General features: G+C 61.3%; 1 long non-coding RNA gene across 1 annotated transcript; it reads right to left on the reverse strand.

Moving 5' to 3' along the window:
- Positions 1-2,322: 2,322 nt before the first annotated feature.
- On the reverse strand, positions 2,323-9,905 carry LOC132208250 (uncharacterized). Its single transcript, XR_009444339.1, has 3 exons — positions 9,793-9,905; positions 8,842-9,135; positions 2,323-2,760 (listed from the first exon to the last, which is right to left on the reverse strand). It is a non-coding gene; the product is annotated as an uncharacterized LOC132208250 (long non-coding RNA).
- Positions 9,906-11,102: the final 1,197 nt, after the last annotated feature.

Here is an 11,102-nt window from a genome sequence, read left to right on the forward strand (position 1 = left end):
AACCCCCACCCCACCCACCGATCAGATGGACAGTGTTCCTCACCTCCCTGAAGCCAGCATTAATGTACATGGCTGTGTGTAAAATCTTGTCGATTTTTATTTGTGAGTCATAGCATGGCTACTCTTTGCTGTACTCAGTACATACTGTTCAGACAACGCTCTCTCCTTTCAATTCTTTATTTTTATAGGTTATCTACTGAAGCCTCGGGATTGGCCATCCAATAAAATTTACTCCCGATTCCTCACTGACTCTGCTGTGTAATTCATCCAGCACCCCGTGCAGTTTGCTTAAGTCAAATAAAAAAATTATACTCAGAATAACATCCTGCGCCTCGTGCTGAGAGGCACGCTGCAAAATTATTTCTACACCTGTTCCACAGGTAGCTGACGCTGCTGTTCAAAACAAAAACATTGATATATATCTCTCTCTCATCTCTCTCTCTCTCTCTCTCTCTCCTCCCTCCCTCCCTCCCTGACGGACTTAACCTCTCTCTTCCCCCGCCTTCTCCCTCTCGCCCCTCCTCAATGCAAATGTTTTCTTAATTTAGAAACTAACTAAAAGGAAAACTGCACTGTAAACGAGTGACACGAGTTCCCCACACGCTCTCCCGTACCCCCAAACCTCCTTCCCTATCTCCCCCCCCCCCCCCCCAAAACCATCCTGCGACCCCCCCCACACAACTATTTGCAGACTGTCTGTAATGTCAAATTTTTTTTAAAATAAATGCCACAGCAAATTTGGTCGGTCTCTCTCTCTCTCTATCTATCTATCTCCAGCCATGTGGGAGGTGTGAGCGGGTGTGGGGGGTGGGGGGGGGGGGAGGTGGTTCAGAGAGGAGGTCTACAGTCCTTTCTGCTTAGACCCGAGGCCTTGCGGCCCGGAGCTAGGGACCTGCTGCTTCCCCCCGCCCCCATCCAGCCCTCACCAGCCACTGACTCAACCCCCTCCCCCACACCACCTCCCACTCCCACCCTCTGACTCCGCCACCTCACCACTCCCTCCGACAGCCCCCTCACCACTCCCTCCCTCCCCCCCCACTCCCTCCGACAGCCCCTCACCACTCCCTCCCTCCCCCCCACTCCCTCCGACAGCCCCCTCACCGCTCCCTCCCTCCCCCCACTCCCTCCGACAGCCCCCTCACCACTCCCTCCCTCCCCCCCCCACTCCCTCCGACAGCCCCCTCACCACTCCCTCCCTCCCCCCCCCACTCCCTCCCTCCCCCCCCCGCTCCCTCCCTCCCCCACTCCCTCCGACAGCCCCCTCACCGCTCCCTCCCTCCCCCCCACTCCCTCCGACAGCCCCCTCACCGCTCCCTCCCTCCCCCCCACTCCCTCCCTCCCCCCCCCACTCCCTCCGACAGCCCCCTCACGCTCCCTCCCTCCCCCCACTCCCTCCGACAGCCCCCTCACCACTCCCTCCCTCCCCCCCCCCCCAATCCACCCACACCAGCACCACCCACTCCCACCCTGCACACCCCCCACTATCTTCCTCTGACTCCCCGCCCCGCACCTCCGACTCCCCCACAACACCATCCACTCCCTCCCGCTGACTCTTCCACCCCCCGGACCATCCACCCACTCCCTCCCTCCATCTCCCCCACACACTATCCACCCCCTTCCTCCACTCCCCCCCCCCCCCCAACCGCTCACCCCCTACTATCTTCCTCTGACTCCTCCCCAACAACACCACCCACTCCCTCCCTCCATCTCCTCCACACACTATCCACCCCCTTCCTCCACTTCCCCCCCCCCCCCAACCGCTCACCCCCTACTATCTTCCTCTGACTCCTCCCCAACAACACCACCCACTCCCTCCCTCCATCTCCTCCACACACTATCCACCCCCTTCCTCCACTTCCCCCCCCCCCCAACCGCTCACCCCCTACTATCTTCCTCTGACTCCTCCCCAACAACACCACCCACTCCCTCCCTCCAACTCCCCCACACACCATCCACCCCTCCCTCCAATTTCCCCCCCCTCCCTAACCCCTCACCCCCTACTATCTTCCTCTGCCACCTCCCTCTGACTCCTCCACCACACCTCCAACTCCCCTACTTCCTCCCTCTGACGCCATGCACTCACTCCATCCAACTCTTTCTTCCCCCCCCCCATACCATCACCCATTCCCTCCCTCTGACCCCCCCCCCACTCTTTCATCTAACCGTGCACTCCCTCAGACGACTCCTGTCCCCACCCTCCCTCCGACGATAGCATTGAGCCTGAACACGAGCACAGCGACACACTCGAGAGAGGGAGACAGAGAGAGAAACACCACTTGTGTCTTTACTGTAAAACGTTAAAAGTTTATTGTGACTCTCCTCACCTTCACAGACGCGCCCCCCCCCCCCCCCCCAACCCTGGCCACAAACCTTCCTGTGTACTTTGGCTGAGCTGGCTGAGGGTAGGGCAGGAGGGTGGTATGGACCGAGCCCGTGCCCAGACTCAGTTGGGGAAGGGGAGAGGTGGATGGGTGGGTGAGGTAGGGGTTGCTATGGAGCAAGCCCATGCCCAGGCTTGATGAGGGGGTGGGGCGTGGGGGTACGGAGTGAGCCCGTGCCCAGGGTCGGTGGGGTGAGTGAGTTTGGAGGGGAGTTATAGAGTGTGCTATTTACAGCTGTGGGGTGTTGGGGGGGGGGGTTAAAGGGAACGCCTCGTCACCAGGAGGCTGAATTCCGGGAGCCTTGGGCGAGCTCTGGCGAGGGCCCCCCCTGTTCCATTTCGGGTATCTCCGGGTCTGAATCTTCACGACGAGGTGGTCTCTGCAAATGAAGAGAACGAGAAGACGTTCACCAAAACATGGAAACCTAATCACTGACACACCATGCTGCCCAACTAACCTCCACCCCTACCTCATTACACAGAACTCAGAACAGGCCCTTCGGCCCTCGATGTTGTGCCAACCTGTGAACTAATCCTACACTATCCCATCATTATCCATATGTTTATCCAGGGACTGTTTAAATGCCCCTAATGTGGCTGAGTTAACTACATTGGCAGGCAGGGCGTTCCACGCCCTTACCACTCTCTGAGTAAAGAACCTGCCCAGGCTCAGTGGGGTGGGTGAGGTTGGGGGGCGTATAGAGTGTGCTGTTTACAGCTGTGTGTTGTTGTTGGTGGGTGGGGGTGGGGGGGGGTTAAAGGGAACGCCTCGTCACCAAGAGGCCGAATTCCAGGAGTTTTGGGCGGGCTCTGTTGAGTGCCCCCGCTGTTCCATTTCGGGAATCTCCAGGTCTGAATCGTCACGACGAGGTGGTCTCTAAAGAACTGCCTCTGACTTCTGTCTTAAATCTATTTCCCTCAATTTGTAGCTATGTCCTCTCGTACAAGCTGAAGTCATCATCCTCGGAAAAAGATTCTCACTGTCCACATTAGCTAATCCTCTGATCACCCATATGCCTCTCTAATAGCCATTTAAATGCCCTAATGAGGCTGACCACTACCCTCTCCGGCAATGCATTCCACGCCCCGACCACTCCCTGAGTAAAGAACCTTCCTCCGACATCTCCTGTATCTACCTCCATTCACTTTCAAACTATGCCCCCTCGTAACAGCTACCTCCACCCTAGGAAAAAGTCTCTGGCTGTCCACTCTGTCAATACGTCTGATCATTTTCTATACTTAGTTCATTTTGTACACCTCTGTCAAGTCACCTCCAATCCTTTGTTGTGCAAAAGAGAAAAGCCCGAGCTCTCGCAATCTTTTCCTGATAAGACCTTCCCTCCATTCCAGGCAACATCCTGGTAAATTTCCTCCGCACCTTTTCCAATGCTTCCACATCTTTCTTGTAATGAGGCGACCAGAACTGGACCCAGTACTCCAGATGTGACCGAGGCAGGCTTTTGTACAGCTGGAGCATAACTTCACGGCTCTTGAACTCAATCCCTCTATTAATGAAAGCTAACACACCATACGCCTTCTTAACAACTCTATCCACCTGGGTGGCAGCTTTTAGGGAACTGTGGGCATGAGCCCCAAGATCCCTCTGCTCCTCCACACTGCCAACAATCTTTCCATTAACCCTGTATTCTGCTTTCAAGATTGCCCTTCCAAAATGAATCACCTCAACGCTTTTCAGGGTTAAACTCCATCTGCCACTTGTCAGCCCAGCTCTGCACCCTATCAAGGTCCCTTTGTAACCTAGAACAGACCACCGCACTATCCACAATGTGACTCACCTTTGTATCATCGCGAACTTACTAATCCACCCTTTCACTCCTACATCCAAATCATTTACAAAAACCACAAATAGAAGAGGACCCAGGACAGATCCTTGTGGTGCACCATTCGTAACTGGACACAGTGTTGAAATTTTTCCATCCACTAGCACCCTGGGTCTTCTAAAGGTCAGCCGATTCTGAATCCAATGTGCCACGTTTCCCCTCAGGGATTTAGAGGGTTTTAAAGGGGGTGGGGTGTGATCTGATCGATGTCTTTGGGACGTTAATGGTGGGGTCGATAAAACGGTCCCCACGGGGATTTCAGACCTAGCCAGCCCTGAGGATGAGGAGTTGGACCGTCTGCCAGAGGTGCTGGGAAAGGCGAGACAGAGTTGGAATTCCCAGCAGCAGATGCCAGGTCAGGTGCTTGTGTGTTTATTTTTTACAAAACCGACGGAGGTACGTTTTTTGTTTGATAATTTTTGTCGAGGGAGACAGAGGCTGAAGGGAGGAGATGTGCCAGGAGTTAGACTGCAACGAGTGCTGGCACAGGCTGAGGGGCCGAACGGCCTCCTCTAGCTCCTGCATGTTTTTTCGGAGGTTTTCCCCACCTCAAAAGACCATTGTCCTCGTGGCCCCTCCGTATGACATCCCCTCGTTCTTGATCCTTTAAACAAACCTGCTCACTTATTGCAGATGTTGGTAAGGAAGACGTGCTAGGAATTTTGAGGAACTTGAAGAGAGGTAAGTCCCCCGGGCCTGATGGGATTTATCCAAGGATTCTATGGGAAGCGAAGGAAGAGATTGCAGGGCCATTGGCGATGATCTTTTCGTCCTCTACATGACCACAGGTATAGTGCCGGAAGATTGTGAGAGAGGCAAACGTCATTCCCTTGTCCAAAAAAGGAATAGGGATAACCCCGGAAATTACAGACCGGTTAGTCTTTCGTCAGTGGTGGGCAAATTATTGGAAAGGGCTGTGAGAGACAGGATTTATGATCGCTTGGGAAGGCACAGTTTGATTAGTGACAGCATGGATTTGTGAGGGGTAGGTCACGCCTCACAAACTTATTGAATTCTTTGAAGAGGTGACCAAACACTTGGACGAAGGTACGCATGGATTTAAGTAAGGCATTTGATAAGGTTCCCCATGGTAGGCTCATGCACACACACTCTCTTGCCCCCAATTCTCTCCTCCTCTTACTCTCCTTCACTCTCTCCCCCAAACCCCCTCCCACCTCTCTATCTGTCCGCCTCACCTCTGGACAGTGAAGCGGGTTCCCTAAGATAGCAGTGGGATCTCGATCCATTGGGTCCATGGGCCGTGGAGGGGGGACAGGTGGAATTTACTTTGGGGTTAAACGTGAGGCGTTGTGTTTCGGTGAAACCAACAGGGGGCAGGACTTACACCATTAATAGTAGGGCCTTGGAGGGGGTGCTGTAGAACAGGGAGACCTTTGGCGGGGGGGGGGGGGGGGGGGCCGCGCAGGTTTGAAGCCTGCGTTAGGGGTAGACAGGGCGGGTGAGGAGGGGGTGCAGCACGCTCGCACTTCATTGCTCACTTTGGGGTGTAGGAGCTGGGGGGGTCACAGTTGAGGTTGTATGGGGGGGTGGTGGGGGATGTTGGAGAGGCCTCTTCCTGTGCCCAGTTCTGCCCCACCTCCCCCCCCCCCCCCGTTATAGGGTGGGTGCCGACTTGATGGGCCGAAAGGCCCCAGAGGAGTGGGGGTGTTTAAAGACGAGGGGGACACATGACGAAGGTGAGGGGGGGGGGTAGAGATTTAAAAAGGACGAGGGGGGTTAAATATTTTCACACAGAGGGTGGTCCGTGTGTGGAAGGAGCTTCCTGAGGGAGCGGGGGGGTGAGGGGGGGGTAGGGGAATGGGGGGGAGGAGGTGACAGGAGGGGGGGGTAGGTGACGGAGGGGGTGCGGCGTCACACCAAAATGCGCAGAGGGAATGCAGCCTTTACCTTGTGTTTCGTTTTAACGCCCCACCCTCACCCCCTACTCCCCCACACGCCCCGTCTCCCCCACCTCCCCCACACGCCCCGTCTCCCCCTCCCTCATCCCCCTACTCCCCCACACACCCCGTCTCCCCCACCCTCATCCCCTACTCCCCCACACACCCCGTCTCCCCCACCCTCATCCCCCTACTCCCCCACACGCCCCGTCTCCCCCACCCTCATCCCGCTACTCCCCCACACGCCCCGTCTCCCCCACCCTCATCCCCCTACTCCCCCACACACCCGTCTCCCCACCCTCATCCCGCTACTCCCCCACACGCCCCGTCTCCCCCTCCCTCATCCCCCTACTCCCCCACACGCCCCGTCTCCCCCTCCCTCATCCCCCTACTCCCCCACACGCCCCGTCTCCCCCTACTCCCCCACATGCCCGTCTCCCCTCCCTCATCCCCTACTCCCCCACACGCCCCGTCCCCCCCTCCCTCATCCCCTACTCCCCCACACGCCGCGTCTCCCCCTCCCTCATCCCCCTACTCCCCCCATGCGCCGCGTCGCCCCCTCCCTCATCCCCCTACTCCCCCACACGCCCCGTCTCCCCTCCTCATCCCCCTACTCCCCCACACACCCCGTCTCCCCCACCCTCATCCCGCTACTCCCCCACACGCCCCGTCTCCCCCACCCTCATCCCCCTACTCCCCCACACACCCCGTCTCCCCCACCCTCATCCCGCTACTCCCCCACACGCCCCGTCTCCCCTCCCTCATCCCCCTACTCCCCCACACGCCCCGTCTCCCCCTCCCTCATCCCCCTACTCCCCCACACGCCCCGTCTCCCCCTACTCCCACCACACGCCCCGTCCCCCCCTCCCTCATCCCCCTACTCCCCCACACGCCCCGTCCCCCCCTCCCTCATCCCCCTACTCCCCACACACGCCCCGTCTCCCCTTCCCTCATCCCCCTACTCCCCCACACGCCGCGTCTCCCCCTCCCTCATCCCCCTACTCCCCCACACGCCCCGTCTCCCCCTCCCTCATCCCCCTACTCCCCCACACGCCCGTCCCCCCCTCCCTCATCCCCCTACTCCCCACACGCCCCGTCTCCCCCTCCCTCATCCCCCTACTCCCCCACACGCCCCGTCTCCCCTTCCCTCATCCCCCTACTCCCCCACACGCCGCGTCTCCCCCTCCCTCATCCCCCTACTCCCCCACGCGCCGCGTCGCCCCTCCCTCATCCCCCTACTCCCCACTACGCCCCGTCTTCCCCTCCCGCATCCCCCTACTCCCCCACACGCCCCGTCTCCCCCACCCTCACCCCCTACTCCCCCACACGCCCCGTCTCCCCCCACCCTACTCCCCCACACGCCCCGTCTCCCCCTCCCTCATCCCCCTACTCCCCCACACGCCCCGTCTCCCCCTCCTCATCCCACCCACCACCTTGTCTCCCCCTCCACACACCCCCACTACTCCCCCAAACCCCCCATCTCCCCCTCCCGCACACCCAACTCCCATCTCCCGTCCCACAGCCCCCCTACTCCCCGTCTCCCCCCCACAACCCCCTACTCCCCCAAAACCCGTCACCCCCTTCCCACACCCGCCTACTCCACCACACCCTATCACCTCCGCCCCTAGTCCTCCACCTCCCCGTCCCACACCCCACTACTCCCCCAACCCTGTCACCCCCTCCCACATCCCCCAGTCCTCCACCTCCCCATCCCACACCCCACTACTCCACAACCCAGTCACCTCCTCCCACACCCCCCCAGTCCTCCACCTCCTCATCCCACACCCCACTCCTCCCCAACCCCATCACCTCCTCCCACACCCCCCCAGTCCTCCACCTCCCCATCCCACACCCTACTCCCACACCCCGTCACCTCCACCCACACCCCCCCAGTCCTCCACCTCCCCATCCCACACCCCACTACTCCCCAACCCCGTCACCTCCTCCCACACCCCCCCAGTCCTCCACCTCCCATTCCCACACCCCACTACTCCCCCAACCCCGTCACCTCCTCCCACACCACCCTAGTCCTCCACCTCCCCATCCCACACCCCACTACTCCCCAACCCCGTCACCTCCTCCCACACCACCCTAGTCCTCCACCTCCCCATTCCACATCCCACTACTCCCCAACCCCGTCACCTCCTCCCACACCCCCCCAGTCCTCCACCTCCCCATTCCACACCCACTACTCCCCCAACCCTTCACCTCCACCCACACCCCCCAGTCCTCCACCTCCCCATCCCACACCCCACTACTCCCCCAACCCCGTCACCCCCTCCACACCCCCCCAGTCCTCCACCTCCCCATCCCACACCCCACTACTACCACAACCCAGTCACCTCCTCCCAGACACCCCCCCAGTCCTCCACCTCCCCATCCCACACCCCACTACTCCCCAACCCCGTCACCTCCTCCCACACCACCCTAGTCCTCCACCTCCCCATCCCACACCCCACTACTCCCCCAACCCCGTCACCTCCTCCCACACCCCCCCAGGTCCTCCACCTCCCATCCCACACCCCACTACTCCCCCAACCCCGTCACCTCCTCCCACACCACCCTAGTCCTCCACCTCCCCATCTACCCCCCACAATTCCCTCACTATCTCCCTCGCCCCCAACCCCCGTCTCCCCCTCCCTCACCGCCCATTCCACCAACCCCCATTCCCTCACCACCCCTCCCAATCATTCCCCCCCCCAGACCCCCTCGGCTCCATCACCTGTGACGGGAGACCCCCGGGGCAGAGCCGGCCGGCTGAGACCACGCTCTTGACGTGTTGCAGTGCCGCCTCCTGGTCCGAGAGGCCGTCAGACAGCGGCAGGCGGAGGGTGGTGTCGGAGGTGGGGGGCGGGGGTGCGCCCCCGGCAGGATCCCCGGCCTGCCCTCGGCTCCAGCACCGTCCGGGTGCAGCTGTGGGACGGTTCAGTGGTGTTCCCTCATCCCCATCTGACACCGAGAAATTCTCTGAGCTGAAGGTGGACAGTGACTGTAGGTATTGAGGCCCTCGTCCCTCCTGAGGGAGTTGGGGATGGGACAGGGTTACACTTCACACACAACATCCCAAACCAAACACCCCACCACCCTCCTCGGCCCTAACCCTCCGACAAGCGCCCGCTCCCTCGGCCCCGACCCTCCGACAGCGCCCGCTCCTCGGCCCCAACCCTCCGACAGCGCCCGCTCCCTCGGCCCCGACCCTCCGACAGCGCCCGCTCCCTCGGCCCCGACCCTCCGACAGCGCCCGCTCCCTCGGCCCCGACCCTCCGACAGCGCCCCGCTCCTCGGCCCCGACCCTCCGACAGCGCCCCGCTCCCTCGGCCCCGACCCTCCGACAGCGCCCCGCTCCCTCGGCCCCGACCCTCCGACAGCGCCCGCTCCCTCGGCCCAGACCCTCCGACAGCGCCCGCTCCCTCGGCCCCGACCCTCCGACAGCACCCGCTCCCTCGGCCCCGACCCTCCGACAGCGCCCGCTCCCTCGGCCCCGACCATCCGACAGCGCCCGCTCCCTCGGCCCCGACCCTCCGACAGCACCCGCTCCCTCGCCCTGACCCTCCCTCAGCGCCCCCGCTCCCTCGGCCCTGACCCTCCGACAGCGCCCCGCTCCCTCGCCCCGACCCTCCGACAGCGCCCCGCTCCCTCGGCCCTGACCCGTGGTAGGGTTTGAAGCCCTCACCCTGTCGGTCGAGGGAAATCCACCTCACTGTCCACTTCACCCTCCTCCTCTTCGAGGAAACGCCTCGCTTCTGAGGAATGAAAGTTCCAGAAAGACATTTCATTCGGGCTGTCTGTCCCTCTCACTCCCTCCTTCACTCCGGACCCCCTCACTCATCCATCACTCCCCCTCGCACACTCCCCCCTCACTCACCCTCACACACTCCCCCTCACTCACCCTCACACACCCCCCCTCACTCACCCTCACACACTCCCCCCTCACTCCCCCTCACACACCCCCCCACACAGCTAATCCCCTCACACACTCCGTCCCTCACTCACCCACACTCACTCAGCCCTCTCACTCCCCCTCGCACACTCCCCCCTCACTCCCCCACACACACCCCCCCCTCACACTAATCCCCTCACACACTCCGTCCCTCACACCCTCACACACTCCCCCCTCACTCACCCTCACACACCCCCCCTCACTCACCCTCACACACTCAGCCCCTCACTCCCCCTCACACACTCCCCCCTCAGTCACCCTCACACACTCCCCCTCACACCCTCACACTCTCCCCTCACACACTCCCCCCTCACCCCCCTCACATAGTCCCCGCCTCATACCCCCTCACACTCCCCCTCACACACTCCCACCCTCAGTCACCCTCACACCCTCACACTCTCCCCCTCACCCCCCTCACACAGTCCCCGCATCATACCCCCTCACACTCTCCCTCACACACTCCCCCCTCACTCCCCCCACACACTCCCCCCTCACTCACCCTCACACACTCCCCCCTCACTCCCCCCTCACACACTCCCCCCCCCCGCACCTCCAACTCCCCTCACACACTACTCCACACACTAATCCCCTCACACACTCCGTCCCTAACACCCTCACACACTCCCCCCCTCACTCCCCGTCACACACTCCCCCCTCAGTCACCCTCACACTCTCCCCCTCACACAGTCCCCGCCTCATACCCCCTCACACTCCCCCTCACACACTTCCCCCTCACTGCCCCTCACACACTCCACCCTCACTCCCGCCTCTCACACTCCCACCTCACTCACTCTCAGACACTTCCCCCCTCACTCATCCTCACACACTCCCCACCCTCACTCACCTTCACACACTCCCCCTCACACACACCCCTCACACACACCCTCCTCACACACTCCCCCCTCACACACTTCCCCCTCACTCCCCTCCACACCCCTCTCACACCCCACACACTCCCCCCTCACTCCCCCTCCACACCCCCTCACTCCCCCCTCACACCCCCACACACTCCCCCCTCACACCCCCACACACTCCCCCCTCAC

This window comes from Stegostoma tigrinum, unplaced genomic scaffold (assembly GCF_030684315.1).
Source record: "Stegostoma tigrinum isolate sSteTig4 unplaced genomic scaffold, sSteTig4.hap1 scaffold_334, whole genome shotgun sequence".
Taxonomy (NCBI): Eukaryota; Metazoa; Chordata; class Chondrichthyes; order Orectolobiformes; family Stegostomatidae; genus Stegostoma; species Stegostoma tigrinum.